This window comes from Sceloporus occidentalis, unplaced genomic scaffold (genome assembly GCF_023333645.1).
Source record: "Sceloporus occidentalis isolate IW3139 unplaced genomic scaffold, rSceOcc1.0.p SCAF_1, whole genome shotgun sequence".
Lineage (NCBI taxonomy): Eukaryota > Metazoa > Chordata > Lepidosauria > Squamata > Phrynosomatidae > Sceloporus > Sceloporus occidentalis.
The window spans coordinates 171,115,999-171,134,449 of record NW_028316981.1 but is presented as its reverse complement, the minus strand read 5'-3'; the positions used below and the strand labels follow the sequence as shown (position 1 = coordinate 171,134,449).

The following is an 18,451-nucleotide window of genomic DNA, read 5'->3' as shown; positions in this document are numbered from 1 at the left end:
TCAGATGCATGTTTGAGTTGAAGATCCGAGGGACAGACCTATTCTGTATGAGAATGTCAATCCAAATCCACAACCTTGTGAGTATGGAGATGAGGTGACACATCCATGCACCTACTGAAGGGGCTCAGGCTACCAAGCTGGAGTGTTTCTAGAGAAGGGCCTGGCTGGGAGGGAGTGAAAAGGTAGGCCCAAATCCATCAGGGCTAGCCTGAAGAAGAAGAAGAGCCCTCCCTCCCATCCATCTGCCATGGTCCAGGCCTCAGAGGGAGAGAAGAACCAAGGGACTTGATCCCCTTCCCCACCACCATTCCCTTCTCCTTTTGTGTTGTGTCTTTTTAGATTGTAAGCCTGAGGGCAAGGAACGGTCTGTAAGCTGCTCTGAGAGTCTTTAGGGCTGAAGAGCGGGGTATGAATACCATAAACAAACAAACAAATAAATAAAGCAAAGGCAACCCAAATGATGAAGGGTCTGGAAACCATGCCCTATGAAGAGCGACTTAGGCAGCTGGGTATGTTTAGCCTGGAGAAGAGAAGGTTAAGAGGTGATATGATAGCCCTGTTTAAATATTTGAAGGGATGTCATATTGAGGAGGGAACAAGCTTGTTTTCTGCTGCTCCAGAGAGTAGGACCCAGAGCAATGGATGCAAGCTCTAGGAAAAGAGATTCCACCTCAACATTAGGAGGAACTTCCTGACAGTAAGGGCTGTTCAACAGAGAAATATGACAGCCTTGGAGAGTGGTGGAGTCTCCTTCTTTGGAGGTCTTTAAACAGAGGCGGAATGTGGGGGATGCTTTGATTGTGAGTTCCTGCATGGCAGGGGTTGGGCTGGCTGGCCCTTGTGGTCTCTTCCAACTCTTTGATTCTATGCTTCTACACCACCTTCTCTGTTAGCCTCCAAGCCAATGAATAGGCGTGACCAGTTTTACTCCCAAATCCAGGCACTTAGGGAGCTGCCAGACTGGGGTGAACCTTGGGGATCTCTCCTCTCGGCCCCTCTCTCTCTCTCTCTGGTCCTGGCATGGGCTAGTTTGGGGAGAAGGCAGTGGCCCAAACTCCACACCAGATTTTCCATACCGCCTTGGCCCTGGAGGCACCATGCTGTGAGAAGAACTGAGGCTGAGAGGGGCTCCTTCTTGTCCAAAAAAACAAACCTCACACAGGGCTCAGCTTACCCTCCTCCTCCTCCTCCTCCTCTTGCTATAGATCCCACCTATTTTTCTTCTTCTTCTGGAAACTTTTTCCAAAAAAAAGGCCAACATCTTTTTTAAAAATCCAAAAAATAAAATAAATAAAATAATCTTTACTTAATCTTGCAACTCTCTGTATGTATGAGATGATAATTTATATATGCGAAAGGCTAGGATTATATTGTCATCTGATATAATTTTAATAATAAAATATAATAAAAGCAAATAAAATAAAATAAAAATATATTAGATCTTGAAACTTTCTGTACTTAGGAGATGAGAACTTAAAACACGTGAAAGGCTAGGATTATATTAATTAAAATTAATTAAAAACAAATTAAATTAAATTAAAATATCTTCACTTAATCTTGAAACTTTCTGTACGTAGGAGATGAGAACTTAAAACACGTGAAAGGCTAGGATTACATTGTCATCTGGTTTAATTTTAACAATAAAAATATTTTTAAGAAAACAAAATAATAATAAAAATAATTAAAAATTACAAAATTAAATTTTTAAAAAATCAAGCTGATCATCTAGAAAGTTGGAAAGAGAGAAGAGAGGGTGGGGTTAGGGTAGGAGTTGGAGTGGGAGAGATTTAGTTAAAGGGGGGGAATAAATAAAAGAAAGAGAGAGAGAGAGAGAGAGAGAGAGAGATCTATCAGCCTTTGCCATCCCTGACAAGTCTGGAGTGCAAGCCCTCCTCCTTCCAAGGCAGCAGCCCAGGCTGATTGGCTCCATGTGCCAAAAAAGCTCCAGCAACAGGGAAAAAAAGAAAAGGAGCATCGAGGGAAAAAGTTTTGAAAGAAAATCAAAACTTCCTGCTTCAAGGTGGTCCTCCTGGGCTGCAGACGGAGGATCAGAATATTTATAACGCGTGCTGCTGCTGAAGCTGGAGCTGCTGCTGCTGCTGCTGGGGCTGCTTCTCTCTTTCTCTCTCTCTGCATGCGGGTGGGCTAAGAAGAGACAACCCCCCAAATCGCCTTTCAAATATGATCAGTTAAAACACACACACACACACCCAACACCCTCTTGACTTGGACAAAAAAGAAGCATTCCCTTGCTGGAGTATTTTTCTGTCTTCTTTCTCCTTGATCTTTTTGTTTGCAATTTTTCTTTTTTAAGTGAAAGTCAAGATTCTGGGGCATCTGGTGAAAGAGGGAGCTCTTCTGGAACTCTTGGGTGTTTGCTGTTGTTTGTTGTTGTTGTTGTTGTTGTTGTTGGTTTTCCCCTCCCTTTTTTTTTTTTTTTTGGTGAGGCTGAGCTCTCCTCCCACTCCCTTTGGATGTTGCTCTTTGGGGGAAGAAGGCTAGGACAAAACTTTGGGGGGATTTTGGAAACAGATCTGGGGGGAAAAAAGAAAAAAAGGAAAGAAGAAAGAAACTTTTCCAGGCAAGAAAGTGAAGCTCTCCAGCTGTCTTCATCATGCCTCTCCAAGAAGTCTGCTTCAGGCTTTGAAAGGTATGGTTTGCTTTTGTTTTTAAACTTCCACTTGTGGCTTTCTCTTCCAGTCTTGGACATTGAAAAGGGATTCAGAGGATGATTGATGATGATGATGATGATGATGATGATGATGATGATGATGATGATATTATGATGTGGATTTTGGCCACCTGTAAGGTTTTGCTTTTCCAAGGATGGCAGGATTTTGGACTAAACAAGAAGGAGCAGTGTGGGTGGCAGAGGAATGGGGATGGTATTTCTGTTGAGTTGGAACAAACTTTGTAGTAATTGTTGAAACTTTCCCCAAAATACCTTTAGAAAGCACATCTTTTTTTTTTTTGGGGGGGGGCTCATGAATTCATAATCTTCAAACCTTGGACCAAAGTTTTCCACACTTTCTGGAGTCAGGATCCTTCTCACACATCAGCCCCAACAGAGAACAAAAAATTGCCAGAATGTGTGTGTCCCTCTCCCCCCCAACACTTCACCATTTCTTTCTGTCAAATTTTGACCAAAGCCCAAAGACCTCTCCAATTGATCCTGTTCTTTCAAACTCCTGGACCCAGTTCAGATCCCATTAAAACTGGGAGAGGAGTGCCAAGAGAGCCCATTGTCAATTGGTTTGCAAAAACTTTTGACAGATTATTGCAGAGATGTTGTGCCAATGGGGCCTTTTCAGTAGGTTTGTAATGGCGTAATGGTCACGTCTCAGGGCTTCGTTCGTGGAGGATGCAGGACCAGGCCCTTGGGATAACTTGGGGATGAAAGATGGTGGCATTTTGGTTTAACTAAACTTTTCTCCCCAAGCATGGACGCCAAACGTCAAAGGCGATGATGGGGAATGGAGGGGCAAGAAAGGATGTTTCAGTTGTTTAAGTTAAATTACTGGCATCAAGGTAAACTTCTTCATCTGCTGCCGTAAATCCAAGACAGCCCTCATTAAACTATTTGTACAAATGGCTTAATGGACAAAAGTCCATATTTATACATCTTTGTTCTGGTAATTTGGACATAAAACTCACATGGGCTGGAATACAGTTATGCTTTTACAGATCATCTCACCTTCACTTCATGACCTACATGAACCCCCTTCACAAGGGGCACCACACTGCAGATAAAGCGAGATGCACAAGACATGTCTGCACTACAGATTTAAACTGGTTTCAAACCTGTTTAACTTTCCCATCTTCTTCCACACAAGGGAAGCTATCCTTTTGGTGAAAGGGCCAAGGTTTGTCACCATTGTTGCTGCTGCTGCTGGGTGCCTTCATGTCCTTTCTGACTTGGGAGATGAGGGTTCAATTCCCCACTAGAGTATAAAAACCCACTGGGTGATACTGGGCAAATCACACTGTCTCAGCCTCAAAGGATGCCAACAGCAAACCCCCTCTGAAGAAAGTTGCCAAGAAAACCCTATGATAGGTTCACTTTAGGGCCACCGTAAGTCAAAAATGACTTGGAGGCACACAGCAGTAAAAGCAATCTTATCATGGGGTTTTCTTGGCAAGATTTATTCAGAGCGGCTATGCCTTTGTCTGTCTCTGAGGCTGAGAGAGTGTGACTTGGCCAAGCCCACCCAGTGGGTTTCCATGGCTGAGCAGGGGGTTCAAACCTTGGTGTCCAGAGTCGTACTCCAGTGTTCAAACCACTACGCCAAGGCAGTCCTGAAATCCTTCCTGAAATTATGGGCCCTTTTAATGGAAATTGTGATGCTTAAACTGATTTAAAACTTGTAGTGTAGACTTGCCCTTAAAGATGATTTTGAAAATGCCATTTATGACTGGCAAGGAAAAATGGGGTTATTCCTTAGTTTTTGGAATCAAGATGCTTAGTCTGTTCAGAATAGCAATGTGGAAGAATTCAGCCCCCTTTTCTACCCCTCCAGCAAAAAGAAAGGAGAAGGGGGGAAAGGAATCCCCAAGCGTGACTCATCTCTAACATTCAGTGACATGGCAGAGAAAAGAAGAGAAACAAAGCCCTCCCTGACAAGCTTGGAAAAATAATTAGGAATCCATTTCCCTTGTCTGCTGAAATCAGCAGCTGGAATGACCTGTGTGGACTTGTTGAACTGCTAAAGGGGATTCTGTTGGTGGGGATGCCTCTTGACTTTGCAGCTCAGATTAAGAGTCTGCTTTGGGTAAATGGATCAGGGGCTGGGGGCTGTTAAAAAGTGGGGTGGGGTTCTCAGAACATTTTTTTTGGGAGCAGAGAGTGTTATGGAGTTTTCTTGCTCCTTCTGGAAAAATCCACTCCATCCACTCAGAGAGGTTTTGTAGCAGAATTCTCTGGCTCGGAGGTTGGGACACACAAGGAGAGAAAGCTGAGATCAGAGTGAATTTGCTGCTTGCAAATTGTTTGGTGAAGGCTGTGGGCGAACATCTGGCTGAGGAGGAGGAAAAGGAGGACGAGACGCTTTGGCTGTTGCTCTTTTCATGCTCCCAGGGTCTAATTGAACTCCAGAAGGCTGATCTGTGCTGTAAATGCTGCAGGAATAGCCAAAGGGCCAAATCTGGCCCACGAAGCAGCTTTATGTAAGGCCTAGTAGCGTAGCTCTTTCGAGTTTTGCTTGTCCTGTACAGTCGGTCCTTCCGTATCCACAGACTCTTTAGCCACAGATTCAAGCAGCTGAAAATACTGTAAATAAATTCCAAGTAGCAACTCTTGATTTTGCAATTTTGTACAGGTTGCTATATTTACTAGGCCACTGTATTTAATGGGAATTGAGTATCTACGGATTTTGGTATCCACAGAGGGTCCTGGAACCAAACCCCAGCGGACACTGAGGGACCACTGTAGTTCCAATTGTATGGGAAAGAAACAATAAGACTAATGCTTCGCATAGGTTTTTCTTGGCAAGATTTATTCAGAGGAGGTTTGCCATTGCCTTCTCCTGAGGCTGAGAGCATGTGGCTTGCCAAAGGTCACCCAGTGGGTTCTTGTAGACATGGAAAAAAAACATATCTGGTATGTTAGGACAATATTCTCAAAGAGTGATATGGATACATATTACAAGACTGGTCGGTCAGATACAGAAAAACATGTTCTGTTCCTTGTGTTGTGTTCTTTCAAGTTGTTTCTGACTTATGGCCACACTAAGGCAAACCTATCATAGGGTTTTCTTGGAAAGATTTATTCAGAGGTGGTTTGCCATTGCCTTCTCTTGAGACTGAGAGCATGTGACCTGCCAAAGTGGGTTTGATACCTTTCTATTATTGAAACTGGAACTGCTGGACTATAGTGCCTGAACCTCCCAGGTAGTATGGATACTGGTCTCTCAGTGGGAACTGTTGTCCAAAAAGGTCCTTCAAGGTCCTTATCTAAGCCCACACATTCTGACCACATGATGCAAATTTTACAGTCTGATTGACCATCCATGAGGGAGCCATTTTGTTTTGTCCTCAGGACTACCACTAGGAAAATGGAATTGTCCCTTGTAAACTTGGCCATCTTTGAGGTAGAGTAAGGTCCCCAAATATTACCAGGGGACTGAGGTGGCAGATAGTGGCAACAAAGTTCTGAAATAAAAAATCAGAAATCAAATTCTTGTGGGCACAACTTGAAAGGCACTAAATGGAGATGGCTAACTTCCCATTCCTATCACCACCACCACCACTGTCACACACACTCCGTTAGTTTTATTTTGGAGAAGCTGGGGGCAGAATAGGAACTGTGTCTAGACAAAGATGGTAGATTTTGACCCTTCTCGCGAGGGTAAGATGGCACCAAAAGTGTCTAATTAAAACATTGACTTATTTCTGCTTGGAAAGGCCCAAGTCAGTGAGAATAGAGAGACTACTTTTGCTTTTCCAGCTGTGAACATTGTCAAGGCTGTGTGTTACTCTTCTAATAGCAAAGATTTCTACGAATTGCTGTGGAACGAGAAAAACATCAACTTTTTAACATCTAGAAACTCTGGATTTTTTCTGCTTCTTCTAGGCCTGATAACTCATTTCAATCGCATGGTAGGGCTGGTGTGTGTGCGTGTGTGTGTGTGTATGTACCTTCAAATTACTTGTCAACATATGGAGACCCCATTTATATCTTAGGCAAGAAATACTAAGAGATGATTTTGCCAGTTCCTTCTTCTGAAATATAGACTACAGAGCCGAGTATTAGTTTATGGTCTTCCATCCAGGTACTAACCAGGCCTGACTCTACTTAGCTTTTAAGATTGGACAGGACAGCCATCGAGAGGGCTGATAGATATGGTGTGCCTAAACTACTGAAGGAGGCAGCAACTTAAACAGTGAAATACAAATGTAATAGTACTGTTTATAATATGTAAAATGTATGGCTGTGTACTTATGACTAAATATCCTCTTGCCCAGAACTGGGGGGGGAATGAATATATATATATATATATATATATATATATATATATATTTCCAGTGCACAAAAAGTAGGTTCTGTTTGCTGTGCATGTAGTTTTTGGAAGACGTGTTTACACATCTGAAGTAGATGTTTAAATATTAGATGTTTAAATGTGTAGGCCAGGAAAATTTGTAAAATATTTGACCTCCAAATTGCCAGCATTGAATTCTAGAGTCACAGTTACCAGTGATTTATCTGTCTACACCTTGTAACCTTTTCTTCTCTGTGGTCCTTTCACTGTTGAGATGGAGGTTGTAAGATGCTTGGTGCATAAGCATCTTTTTTGTTGCTGCTATTTCGTTCACTTTGTAAAGTTTTCTCACTAACACAGATGATACAATAGAAAGAGTATACATAATCCATCTGATGAAGGATACTGAATTCTCTCACTACCTATCTAACCATCTGTGTCTCCAAACTTGCCTTTCTCTTTTTCAGCTCTCATGGACTGCTAAAAAGTGAAGTTCAGAACTGCTGTCTCTGTAGTACCATTTGGGCCATTTTTAAACCCTGGTTATATGGTTCTCCAACCCATCATCCATTCCTACATTTGTTGACACTTCAGCATGTTTAAACCACATTTTATTTGAAGGGATGCCCTTGTCCATCTGTGTCATTAAGGACATGTTGTGATGAACCCACATCCTAAGCTTCCCATCTTGGGGGGTTGGCACACCCAGCCAACACTCCCTGAAAGGAGGAGGGATCACATAAGGTCGAGATGGGGCACTTTTGGGTGTTATCTGGGAACAGCCATCCTCAGCTGACTTGTGCGCCATGGAGGCAGCGTCCTTTGGGGCGAGGCTCAGAATTTCTCAGGCCCTGGGCAGCTTCTCAGATTCACGGGGGAATTGATTATTCTGTGAGACTGAGCTGCTGCACAAGTCACCCCACCTAGGGAACGTGGCTACCCAACCCTTGAGTTGACTCCCAGTTGCCCTTTCTCCTTCGAGCTAACTTTCCAAGGGAGATGTCAGGAAGAAAATAATTCCATAGGAAAGGACTTGGTTGGCTGGAAGTGATTCTCAGGTCTTCAACAGTTATTAGAAGTGGAGTCCCTTCTAGACTTTGCTAAAGGGATGTGCCACTCAGTCAAGATATATTAGACACCACTACCTACTAAGCCTTGGTTTGTTTTTGCTTTTAATCTTATTAAAACCTCTTAGAGTGTATCTACACCAATGGTTTTGGTCCTCCAGATGTTATGGACTTCAGAATTCCTGACTACTGGGGCTTTTGGGAGTTGAAGTCCAAAGACCTAGAGGGCCAATGTTTGGGAACCACTGAGTCTGCACTGTAGAAGTAATGCAATTTACCACCACTTTAACTGCCATGGCTCCATTCTACAGAATCCTGGGATTTGTACTTCCCATCTTCCCCATCCAAGTGTGTTTTCTATTAAACATTTTTGGGTTAGGCATTTTCCCCATGAAATGTAAAGGATGTCTTGCGATTTTGTTTTGTTTTTTTCATTCTGCAATGTCTGTGCTGCACTGGCTTTGGAAGCAAGTGCATCTGTGTTAATAAACTGACCATAACCATTTCCTTTAAAAAAATAAACACAAAAAACCAGAAATACTCTACTAAACCTACTTGTACACCTTACTTAAATGGACCTGGCTCTATTTCATTTTGAATAGCTGTGTTTAGTCCTGTTTACTATTTGGATAGGCAATTACAGAGAGATGGTGGTGGTGGCAGAGGGAGTGAGGGAAGGACACTAGAACACTCTTCCATATGAAGGATGCATGGCATGACATTTATTTTAAAAGCATCGCCAAAAGGCAAAATAGGGGAAGGTATTTAAGGTGGGAAATGGAGGAGTGATTTTGGTAAATGACTTGTTCAGCACACCATGGAATGGCATCTGGGTTATCCCTGGCATTTCATACTTCTTTGAATTTTCTTGGTATTTTAACTGTATTAAAATATATAATTCAGTTCATACTTCGACAGAAAATTATACTGTGGGACCTTGGTATCTGCTGGGGTTTGGTTCCAGGATCCACCATGGATACCAAACTCCATGGATGTTCAAGTCCCATTAAATACAATGGATTGTAAATTGGTGTTCCTTATATAAAATGGCAAAATCAAAGTTTCTTTATATTTTTAAAAAATATTTTCAAGCCGTGGATGCTTGAATCCATGGATAAAGAACCCATGGATACAGAGAGACAACTGCAATATATTTTGAGAGATGAACAGATTAAAATGAAAAGAGAACAGAACAGAATAATAGCTAAGGCGAAACAAAAGCGATCTGGACTAGAAACAGACCACTTTGACCATCTTGAGTTTTATGGTCTTCTGAAAGCTCTCTTGAGAGAAAGCATCTGCCTATGAATATGAAAGAGTAATGGGGTCGGGGTGGACATTTAGAAAAAGGTGAGTTGCTAGATGAAATAAGGGATAGGGCTCCCTTTATGGTTGTTCAGAAGAGGGAATTTAAGCAGGTGTTGCTTCTTATGCAACCAGGGAACAAGCAACACCTGCTGGAACTCCCTTTTCTACACAATCATTCAGGGGTCAAGCAACCTGACCCTTATTTGACCCGGCAACCCTCTTTTCTCGAACCAGTTATGCAGTACCAAATAAGACATTTTCTCCATGAGTCTCTTTAAGAACAATATTCCATTCCTATTGCTTTTACATACCGTTATGGGTATGTGACGGGCCAAACTTTGGACATAACTAGGACTGTGGAAATGTTCCTATACAGTATCTCAAGGTGCATCTACAGTGTAGAAATAATGCAGTTATTTAAGTGCTGGCAAAGTAGGATTTGTAGTTTTGCAAAGACTTTAGCCTTGGCTGCCAAAGCATGCTGGTGCTTCACAAAAGTACAAATCCCAGCATTCTGTAAGATGGAATGATGGTAGTTAAAGTGGTGTCAAACTGCATTATATCTACACTGTAGATGCACTTTTAGTCTGTCTAAAGTAGTGATTCCCAAACGTTGGTCCTCTGAATGATTGAGACTTCAGCTCAAGCTGACTAGAGCTTCTGAGAGCTGAAGTGCAAAACACCTGGAGGACCAACATTTGGAAACCACTGGATGGCAGGGTGGCAATTTTGTTGCCTTTTGCAACCATATTGATAGTGCCTAGCCACTTCTTCAACCCCATTCCCCTGCACTAAGTTTTTTTTTTTCTGGCCAAAACATCAGAACTGGCACTTCTGATGGGAGCAACAATTCTTTAAAATACGGCACGCTGTCACGGATTAACAAAGAAAGAGAACGACATGGTCCTCTTCAACCTTGTTTTGTCCCAGATTGTTTTGTAACCTTTGAAACAATTCCTAAAAATAATTCCCCTAAACCCTGCACCAAGAGCCTTCCTTAGTCTGAATAAAATTGTACACTATGGTCATTCCAGTAATACATCTTGTGCGAATCACAGACGAATGCCAAATGTTTATATCACATATGCTGATAGAAAACATTTTTCTCTGATCGCTGATCCTTATATAGCTGGAATGGTACCAGTCAGACTTAAGGGAGAGGTATTTTTAGGTTTTGGGGAAACCCCAAGGCTTACAGAACTACAACCCCCTTGCATTAAAAAAAAATCCTTAAAAGATACCTCAGGACTGTGAGACATTCTCACTGGTTGAGGGTGACCAGACACCCTCCTTTCCCAGGACGTCCTACATTTCAACCTTCTGTCTAGGAAAAAGTCCAAAATGTCCTCCATTTTGAGCATGATTAAAAAGCATGAATTCACATTGCTATGAGTGTTTTGAGTTTTTATTTTATATCATCCTACATTTTCTGTAATGTCCTACGTTTTTGCAGTGCCTTGTCCTCCTTTGTGGTTATGACATCTGGTCATTCTGCGCTGGTCACAAAGTGTTTTTGAGGGAAAGTAGCAAATTTGCTTGCAGCAGAACTGCATTAAGAGTAGCTGGGAAGAATGTGTGGTTGGCTTTCTAGAACCCTGAACAGCAGCGCTTCGTGCCTTAACATTTTGTTGCCACCCCTAATCTATCTCTTAGATCAGGGGTAGGCAACCTGTGGCCCGCGGGCCGGATGCGGCCCGGCAAGGCCTTGGGACCGGCCCCAGCCCAGTCCTGCCGCCGATTGCCGCCGGGGCCTTTGGGGGGCAATTGTCTATAGAAGCCTCAGAAACATGCATTTATATTAACATTTTTTAAAAAATCAGCAAATTTTTTCATGTGTCCTACATTTTTTTAAAAAAAAAGTGTCTTCCATTTGAAAATTTTGTCCTACATTTGTCCTGGTTTATTTATATATTTAATTTTTTTAAAAAAATTATTTAATTATTATTATTTTTTGGCTTCGGCCCCCCCAGTTGTCTGAGGGACAGCAACCCGGCCCCCGGCTCAAAAAGGTTGCCTACCCCTGTCTTAGATCATTGTACCCCTTCTGCTAAGTTTCAGGGCCAGGCCTGAAGGCAGGGAAGTGTTTAATTAATACTTTGTAAGCCGCTCTGATAGCCTTTTGGCTGAAGAGCAGGGTATAAATAAATTATTATTGTTGTTGTTATTATTATAGTTGGACAAGGTTGAAGTAGAATGCTGGGATCTGGAGTTGAGGAGGGGGCCTTTCAAATCCTCATCCTAACAGTGCATCTACAGTGTGGAAATTATGCAGTTTGATACCACTTTAACCACCACGGCCCCACCTTACAGAATCCTGTGATTTATACTTTTGTGAGGCACCAGTGCTCTTTGGCAGAGAAAGTTAAATAACTTGTAAAACTTCAAATCCCAGAATTTGATAGGATGAAGTTACAGCACTTAAAGTTGCATCAAACTGTGTTATTTCTACAGTGTAGATGCATGTTAAGAGCTCCTCTGTTGCCTCTTACCAAACTACAACACACATACATCCCCGAGAGGGTAGAACCATCATAGCTGAACTGAAATAATAGTATTGTAGTCTATAATAAATAGTACTGAATGGGCCCTTGGAGAGAAGCAGCTCTTTCCTATAATATTTTACTTGATCAGTTCCCTTCACTTTTAACATTCTAGTGTCTATATGCTCTTGTTTCTACCTTCTCATCGTTATGGTCTCAATACGGATGGTACAGCAACTTGGTGTGTGTGCATGCCTTCAAGTTGCCTGTTGACTTATGGCAACTCCATTAATTTCATAGGGTTTTCTTAGCAATCTTCCTGACACTAACAAGGTCTCAATCTAGTGAGTGTTTGGATGGTAACATTTATCTGTGTCAGGAACCTTATCTATGCTGCCTTGAGTTCAGTTCATGGGTGTTGGGCAGTTGTTTTATTTCTGTCCCTCCTTCTTCATGAATTAAATCGGAATGCAGCCAAAATCCAGTAAGTTATAGCTTTTAAAAATCAATAAGTACCCATACTATAATATAACATTAAAGAGGAATTTTATAAAAATTATTTTAAAAGTTATTTTTATTGAAACACACAAATTTCTATGCATAAAGTAATACTAAAGTCCAGACGCAACAAAAATAAACACAACCCCCTCAACATAAACAAAAATACAAGGCAAGTCACAACCTAATGACTTCCCAACCTTAACTGAAGGCCGTATCTCAAACTGAAAAATAAACTCCCCGTGCATTATATCCAAATTATACTTCCTCTACAAATATTTTTACTACTAATTTGAAAAACCCAAAACTGATAAATTCCCACATTTTTGTTTCAAAAACACTATAAATATCCCAGTCTTTCTTAAAATTAGCCAAGGGCTTCTCTTTAATGAGCACTGTCAGCCTATCCATTTCAGCAAATTCATAAGTCTTCATCAGCCAATCCTCTACCATTGGATTTTACAAAAAGTATTATATGAGCAATCATATTAAAACCAAGCATTGAATTAAAACATTTTAAAAACATATTTAAGACATAATAGGAAATGGGAAAAGGAGAACACCCCCTACTGAAAGACCCATTTGAAGCTATCAGTTATTCTCGAAATGCTAGTCTGCATCAAAAGATCTTTGTCTGCTGTGCCTTTACCTTCCTCTGAAGCTGGAAGAGTTATATCTAAACAATAGATAGCTTAATATTTTTGTTGCAAATATTAAGAAGGGTAAGATAATTTGTCTCAAACAGAAAGAATTAGGGTACCATTAAAGGTCTAAGAAATTGTCTGCTTTTATTTATTTACACCCCACTTTCTTAAGGGAGTTCAAGACCCCTAGTGTAGAACTATATTTTGCCATTGTAGTAGGAGGAGGAATGGGATTTTCGGTTTTCTTTGTATTTGCTTTTTGTCTCAGGCTCCAAAATGTTATTGTTGAGCGTTGCTCCATTATGGTTCTAAATTGTTGAGTAGCAGTCTCTCTCTCTCTCTCTCTCTCTCTCTTTTTAAATTTCTGGATCACCTGGATGGCAAATACCCTTGGGGAGATTTCTTGTTGTGTGCCTTCAAGTCATACCTGACTTATGGCAATGCAGCGGATTCCATGGCCAAGCAGAGATTCAAACCCTGATCTCCACAATCATAGTCCAATGATTAAACTACTACAGCTTGCTGGCACGTTGGAAATTGGCAAACATAGAAATGCAGAAAAGTAAATAAAATAACAATAAAGACAAATCCGTCAGCAACAACAATATTGACTATATCATGCTTTCTAACATTTCACAGATAAAAACTGAGACACACGGCCAAGCAAAATCAGGAAGCAATCAAGAGGACAAAAATTATTATCAAAGAAGAACACTCAAACTAAGAGCAGCTGCAGTAGTTTTGTTTTGCCAGAGCATACTGGGAAGGGCAAAATTCCCCCTCTTGCTGAGTTAACTGAGTACAAAGTACTTTTGCACTTTGAATTCAGTTTGCAGCAATTGAAGTAAGCTGGGGACAAAGGGGGAGAGTGGGAGTGGAAATGTACCTTTTAAAAGCAGCTGAAAAAGTAGGACAACAGAGGATTAATCACGGCTGTCACTGCCGAATTAGGAAGGCATATTATCTTGGATTATACTACTTCAGAATATGGTGTGGTCAGATTCAGTTGCCCCACTAGATCAATCATTTCTCATTTTATAACTTGACATTCTCTTTGGTTCTTTTTAAAATAAATCTTAGTATGCTAATTATATTTTAATGTGAATGGCCTCTGGGGTCATTTACTGTAAAACTAAAATCAGTGCGTGAATCTCAAAAAACAAAGTGTACCCAGAGAACCAAACTGTTTTTTAGGACTCAGAAAAAGAGAGACACAGATAAGTCAGGGGAGTAAACAGGTAACCTCATTAGCACCTCTGTGAAAGCAACATTGGATGGTTTGGCTTGGCTGAAGATGTTCACTCACATTCCAGGTCCAGGCTAAAATGGCTGGCAGCCATCATCCAAAGGGAGGGAACAGGTCCATACAAGCATGCAGTGTACTTTTACGATCTACGTTGTGAGAAAACCAAAGCAAGCAGAAAAGCCCTGCAAACAGAGGACGGATGGTGTCTCCCAGCTATGCCAACTGCTCTAACAAGAGGACTGTAGGATGCATTTCACTGCTAACATGGTACGTTGTGGGTAGATTCAGAAACAGGCTGCCTCAGAAGAGATGTATGGACACTGTACTCATGGATGTGGGGATTTTAGTCTTTAGTTTGTAATCTCATGACTGAGCCCAGAATTAGTGGGTCTTTGGTATCCGCTTTAGGTTGGTTCCAGGATCCTCCAAAGATACCAAACTCTGTGGATGTTGAAATCCCATGAAATATAATGGCATAGTAAAATGGTGTCCCTTATATGAAATGGTAAAATCAAGGTTTGCTTTTTGGAATTTATATATTTATTGAATATTTCCAACCTGTGAGCGCTTGTATCCTTGGATAAAAAATCCGTGGATAAGGAGGTCTGGCTGTATTGCCCATCTCTGCTACTGTTGCTTGTGGAAGTCTTTGAAGAAGAGATAGTACAGAGCTGGAAAAGGGGCAGAAAGGGACAACCAATATGACCGTGAGAGTGAAATAACTCCCAACTAGGGAAAGGTTACAAAATCTGAGGCTGTTTAGTTTATGGGGAAAAGGCAAGTAGGGAGAGACAGGATAAAGGTGTGTAAAATTATGCATTGTATCAGGTGGAGACTGAGGACAGAGAAAAGAAAGCACCTCTGCGCACAGCACTGGGTGAAGTATTAACTGTGGAGTTCACTGCCACAAGAGGTAGTGTTGGCTGCCTACGCAGAGGGCTTGAAAAAAGGATTAGACAAATAAATAGGCATTAGGGCCAGTGTAGTGCTTTGAGAGTTAGACTACGACTCTAGAAACCAGGGTTTGTTTCCCAGTTCAGCCATGAAACCTACTGGGTGGTCGCACTCCGTCACCCTCAGAGGAAGGCAAGAGCAAACCTCTTCTGTACAAATCTTGCCAAGAAAACCCAATGATAGGTTGGCCTTAGAGTTGCCATAAGTCACATACAACTTGAAGACACACAGCAGCAACAACAGATAGCATTTTCATGTTTTCATTTTTACAATCTTCAATTTGTCAAGTTTGTAAAACCTATCCAGTCCTGATGTACCAGGCAGCATCACTGAGAGCCAGCATGCTATAGTGGTTTGAGTATTGGACTACAGCTCTGGAGGCCAAGGTTTTATTCCCATCTCAGCCAGGAAATCAAGTAGGTGACCCTGGGCAAGTCACACTCTCGCAACCTCAGGGGAAGGGAATAGCAAACCTCCTCTGAACAAATCTTGCCAAGAAAACCACATGATAGATTGGCCTTAGGGTCGCCATAAGTTGGATACGACTTGAAGGCACACAACAACAACAACAGCAAAGGGCCTTCACTGGTTGTTGGTTAGGATGGTTATATCACTTGTCTCCGAACCAGATCATCTGAATACATCAGATGCTGCAGAAAATGAGGCAGAAGGTACAGTTCCCCTCATGTCCTGCTTATAGATATCAGGTTAGTCAGTGGTAACGGAATGCCTGACTAAATTGGTTTTCGGCCTGATCCACCTGAGCCGTTTTTGTTTGTTTGTTTGTTTGTTTTTGTTTTTTTTTTGGTTGCCTTCAAGTCATTTCTGACTTATGATGACCTTAAAAGAGGGGTTTTGCTCTTGCTCTGAGGGTGAGAGAGTGTGACTTAGCCAAGGTCACCCAGTGGGTCTCTATGGCCGAGCAGAGATTCAAACTCTGATCTCCCAGTCTCTCAGTCCAAACCAATGCTCTCTAGCCATTTGTATTTGTGTGTACAGTATTATATGAGAAACAAAATCACTTGGAGTAGCCATAGGGAGGCAGTTTTAAGCAGCTCTCAAGTGTCTTATCAAATGTCTCCTGGAGAGGTTTATCACATAGACATTTATAACTGCAGCCTCAACACCGGCACTGAACAAAATAAGAATGAAGAAGTCTAACACCATCTCAGAAGAGTACATGTTTTGGATTAGAGCAGTGCTTCTCAATTATTTTCTGTCATGCCCCCCCTAGGAAGAAGAAAATATTTTGTGCCCCCCGCGCGACTGTAAATAGTATCATTTGTCTATAAAATTGTTATAAGTACACCTCTGCATAACACTGTATCCTGAGCCTCGCGCCCCCCTTTACGGAGCCTTGCGCCCCCCCTGGGGGGCCCGCCCCACTATTTGAGAAGTACTGGATTAGAGAAAGCCAGCACGGTGTAGTGGTTTGATTGTTGGACTACAATTCTGGAGATCAGGATTTGATTCCTTGCTCCAGCTTAAAAACCTACTAGGTGGCTTTGGGAAAGTTACTCTTTCAGCCTCAGGGAATGGCTATGGCAACCCCCTTCTGAAGAAACTTGCCAGGAAAACCCTATGATATGGTTGCCTTAGGGTCACCATAAATCAAAAATTACTTGGAGACACACAACAACAATAAATTAATTAGGAAGATTCCTCCGATACAGAACATAGTCATCTGTGCTTGATTTCTATTTTATTTTCCTTTCAGATAAGATATTTTTAAATGGGTATATTTTTAGATGAACATCTGCAGTTGAAAAACAATTTAGATGTAGGGAATTTTCCTAAATGCAAGATAATGTATAGCCCTAAAAAAAACAGCGGTGTACAGTACAAAGCAAGAGGCAGAATGGAGAAGAGGTGCCACTTTAGCTTCAGACTAGGGATTACAATGTGATATGATGAATCAGAAGGGCCTAAAGGCGCCAGATCCTTTGTGATCTTGGAAGCTAAGCAGAGTTGGCCTTGGTTGGTATTTAGATGGGAGACCACCAACAAATACCAGAGGTGGTAGGCTATATTTTAGAGGAAGGAAATGGCAAAATCACTTCTGAGTTTTCCTTGCCTAAGAAAGCCCTGTGAAATTCATGCACCATAAATTGACAGTCACTAGCTTAGACACACACACAATGTGCTAGGGTTCTTTCAAGTGGAGGACATGTGGTGCACTGTGTTAACAGATACTTTGTGGGAAAAAGAAGGAAAAACAGTCAAATCAGCATGGATATATTGGGACTGCCCCACTCCCTTGAAATTGTTGGGGAATTATTGTGCAATAAAAATTGTTTCTAGAAGTACATTAGAGTAAGAATCTTGAGTGGATAATATAATTTAGGAGGTAAAATTAGGATTGCCAGATCTCAAAGTCTGCCCCTGATTCTCTTGTTTTCATGGCTTGTTTCTTAGGAGAGAAGTAAGGGTGCAAATTCTTCAGTTTTTATTGACTAAGCTCCAGGCAAGAGGAAAGGGCTGTGTGGAAATTCCCCAGCTCAACTATTAAAGAGATGGCTTGCTACAGTTTCCAAGACTAAATTTCTTAGTTGCTGCAACCCGCAAAGTTTCTCCAGGGAAATCTATGTGTTTCCTTATCTTTCTCTTTCCTTCCCAGTTTTATGGTGCCAGGGCTCACTCTCAGCTCTGCTCTGCATCTATTCTGTCTTCAAGCAAGTATGCAAGATTAACCATGCCTTATCCTGTCTCCCTAAGTAGGTGAGGAGGAATAATTCTTCTAATTTCACTTTGGCCTGTTACAGACAGCCAAAATAAAGCTGCTTCGAGTCACTTTGGAGTTATGGTATTTCAATGATACATGTGTCCTAAGAGTCCAAAGGCCGCACCAAAGCCACGCTCCAGTCCTAAGGACTGGAGTGCAGCTTTGGTGAAGCTTCCAGACTCTTAGGACTCATGCATCATTGAAATACCATACCACCAAAGTGACTCGAAGCAGCTTTATTTTGGCTGTCTGTAACAGGCCTTTGATTTGCGAACAGCTCCTTTCTCTCTAAATTTTCAAACAGGAAAATATTATGTTTGTATGTGACTAATCAGCTGTGAGTAAATGTGCTTGGAACTTAACACATGCCCTGGGGCCATCCCTAGATCTTCAGTTTTGGCCTAGCAGTCTCTTTTTGTCCCTGTTCTGCTCTTGTGTCTATCATATTGAAAGGATATTTAGCCACATAAAGTTTATACATTTCTTTAAGGTCTTGATATCGGGGGTGACACGTCTGGAGGGAGAATAGTCAGGAGAAGTATTTAAGACCTTATCGTT

The 18,451-nt window shown here is 41.5% G+C and overlaps 1 protein-coding gene across 1 annotated transcript in view; it reads left to right on the top strand.

Annotated features, from left to right (window-relative positions):
* The first annotated feature begins 2,446 nt into the window (after nt 1–2,446).
* The window catches only part of GLI1 (GLI family zinc finger 1), a 142,713-nt gene continuing 126,708 nt past the window's right edge, over nt 2,447–18,451 (top strand). Inside the window, exon 1 of the mRNA XM_089482259.1 lies at nt 2,447–2,650. The gene's annotated coding sequence lies outside the window, so the exon portion shown is untranslated. The remainder of the gene's footprint in view (nt 2,651–18,451) is intronic.